General features: G+C 37.1%; 1 pseudogene; it reads left to right on the top strand.

Moving 5' to 3' along the window:
* The first annotated feature begins 218 nt into the window (after positions 1 to 218).
* LOC111395124 lies at positions 219 to 2,372 on the top strand (annotated as a pseudogene).
* Positions 2,373 to 3,519: the final 1,147 nt, after the last annotated feature.

Genomic DNA, 3,519 nt, shown 5'->3' with positions numbered 1-3,519 from the left:
TTTAAAAATCTCTACAAATTTGGGGGTATTCAATTGAAAATGACTTTCAGGGAATTTCTAATTTATGGGACTTTCAGAGACTTTTTGGTAGAAAATACAAATAAGATTTCTCAAAACAAATCTCTCATCCATTGAGAGATTTCTCTCAACATAGGGTTTTCTCCTCCATCTCTTTCAATCAGGTATGAGTTTGACAGAACATAAATTTATGATAGAACATGAGGTTTGATACTTTTATGTTTGATTCAGTAAACCTTTACCGATATTTCTCTTCAAATCTAGCCTCTTCTGTTGTATTTTTTTCTCCTTCATCTTTTATTTTTACCCCTTTTTCCTCAATTCCTCGTTTGGCTTTTGGAAATTTCAAGAAAATCAATCGCATACTTTGTAGCAGCATTCCCTTTGTCTCCACTGGCACAACCCATTATGAGTTTTTTGATGTTTCTTCTGAGGTGGAGTTGAGGTTGGAACTCAGGAAAGAAGGTGTAAGTCCTAAGGAGATCTTTATAGATGCAAATGAGAACTCTCTGGTAATTAAGGTGCAGAACAGTGGATATCTTAGGACACTTTTGGATACAAATAGACTTTACGGGATGATAAAGCCTTCTGAAACAATATGGTATATAGACGATGATCAATTGGTGGTTAATTTGAAGAAACAAGACCCAGAACTACAATGGGCTGACATCATGAAGTTGTGGGAGTCCTTAACAGCGGGAGTTGCACAACTCTTGAGAGGAACATCAATCTATTTAGTCGGGAAATCAACTGAAATAAACCACAAGACTGCTCGAGAATTAGCTGTTGGTCTTGGGTATACACCACTCAATACAAAGGAGATTCTGGAATCATACAGCAAGGAAATTATTGATTCGTGGGTGGCCTCACAGGGTTGTGATGTTGTAGCAGAAGCAGAAACTGCTATATTAGAAAGCCTTAGTAGCCATGCTCAAGTTGTTGTTTCGACATTAGGTGGGAAGCATGGTGTTGCTGAGAGGCCAAATAAATGGCAGCATCTTTTTGCAGGATTCACTATTTGGTTATCTCAGTCAGAAGCTACAGATTAAGAGTCAGCGAAAGAGGAAACCCGAAGACATTTCAAGATGGTCTTCAAGGTTATTCAAATGCAGAGGTCGTAGTTAAGCTCGGGGGTTGGGATGCTAATTACTCTAAAGCAGTTGCTCAAGCTTCGCTAAGTGCTATCAAACACTTGATTTTGTCTGATAAGAATCTTCCAGGTAAGAAAAGTTTGTATATAAGACTGGGATGCCGAGGGGACTGGCCAGATATTAAACCTCTTGGCTGGGATTATTTTTTATGTATCGAAATGGTCTATTCCAACGATTAGAATCAAAAAGAAGAGTTTTGACCTCTTGTGGATTAAAGAAAGGAGGAGGTCAATCAAAAAAAGAAATGTTAATTAATCAAAGGTCCAACTGATCACCACGCCTGTATTGTAAATATGCAGTTACGAATAATCCAGCCAAAGTAATAGGAATTAGACCTTCTTCGATCGGATCTGATGCATCGTCTTCCCTATCATAGTATCAATCCCTCCGAGTACGCAATTCGGTAATGCAGCGTCATTTTTGTCTCTTCCAGATTGTTTTGTCAATGTGTCTTGTTTCCCTCAAGTTCATAAATTTGCTCTTCTATATCAAGGCACTGTATCATATATTGTTATGTACATTCCATGTTGATCGATTATTTGTTACTTATCAGTAAAAGCAAATTCTGGAGGGTTACTACTTTCAGCTCTCTTCCTCATAGTTTAAAAAAAAATAAAAAATTGACAATGAACTGATGAAGGCTCAGAGAAAAAAAGTGTCTGAATAAAGAAAAGAAAAGGGAGCTGGATTTTTAAACATATTACATTATATATGTTTAATATTTTCTTTTATAAAAAAAAAGTCTTTAAAAGTCTCCGGTAAAAGCCTTCACAAATCCTTGAAAAACTTTGACTAATTCCTACCAAATCCATAGAAATCACTTAAAATTTCACAAAGTCCACAAAAATCACCCACTTTAAAAAGTCTTCAAAAGTCACAATTGAATACACCCCCCTAAATCTCCATTTAAAAAGACAGTTTTAATATACATTTAATGTACTTCAAGATTTCGTAAAGTGGCAATCGCAAGTATCATCCTAATAAATCGAAAAAAAAATTTCTTTTTCAACTACTCTTTCTTTTTTTAAAAAAAAAAACACTATTCCACCTGATGTACCAGATTTCTATCATTCTTGTGCTTCTGCCCAAGGATTCAGAATGACCTTTCCCTGCCCATTCACTGTCGTTGTGCTCGAGATGTGGGGTCGGGGAGATTATGAGCTCAAGGATAGGCAATCATGCAGTGACAGCATTCTACGATAGGTATCCTCGAGATACGTGATCCTTGGGCAGGGTCGCTTCTTGAAGGCCCACAACAGTGTTATCAACCTAACAAGATTCCTATTCACTTAGGACTTTAACCTTATCCAAATGCATTAATGCTTGATTCTCACAATGACTCTATCTTGAACACGTCACTACAATGACTTACAATTGCAGTACTAGTCCAACTCCTCTATCAGACATGACTCTGTTAGATAAGAACATCCAACTAGTTTAGTCCTACTAGGAGTGTAGCTAACTATCTCTATAAATACCAAGCATTAGGTTATTAGTCAGGTACGTTTCTCATTATATTCCAGTTTATAGGCTTATGCACAAATTTCATTTCTGACTTAACCATCGGAGGGGCGACGAAAACTTACCTCATTGCCTTTGTTCTAGGTGGGAGTATTGTCAATATTGACAATCAAAAGAAATGTGAGCTGGTTCAAGTGTAATCAGGAACATGATTTATCCCTTTGTCTTGCCACTATTGATAATCCGTAGGTGAAGAGTGAGCACAATTGTCCACATTATTGTTTGGATTTGTCATTTCATCACTTGATGTATCCTTGTCTTGCCCTGCAATAGTGATAATCAACAACTAGGAGCCAAGTATGAGCATTAAAAATGTGAAATTCAAATCAATGTACTCACTAATAATTTATCACAAACATTCAAATCCAATAACTTACGTGGAATCTTGCAAAAGTTAAACCACGTGAAACATCTTACGTGACAAATAAAAAATACCTTTCAAGTAATATTTGTCAATTTCGCTTAAAAAAGGACAAATTCCTTTTCTTATGAACTCATACAAGATTCATCACTACAATAAGGATATCCAAGACAAATTCTCTCTTTACTCACCTTCCTCCCTCTCTCTCTTCCCACACCTTTTTTTTTAATGACGAGGGAACTCGCAGCCGCTGCCCTTCGAGTACGCACTGGATAAACCCTCGGGCTGACGTAATAGCCCGCAAATCACGCCAACTAGGTAAACTGTACTAGGCAAGCTCGGTGTAACAATCGCTACCCTCTTCTCTTATTGGTGGCAGTTCATTGATATATACATACTCTTCAATACTTGTTCGTCCAACCCATTCATCAAGGGATTAACTCCTCCTTAATGAGAGATGCATCCATA

This window comes from Olea europaea, chromosome 6 (genome assembly GCF_002742605.1).
Source record: "Olea europaea var. sylvestris chromosome 6, O_europaea_v1, whole genome shotgun sequence".
In the NCBI taxonomy this organism is placed as follows: Eukaryota; Viridiplantae; Streptophyta; class Magnoliopsida; order Lamiales; family Oleaceae; genus Olea; species Olea europaea.
The sequence above is the reverse complement of the archived record's forward strand: the minus strand, read 5'-3'. Positions and strand labels throughout refer to the sequence as shown.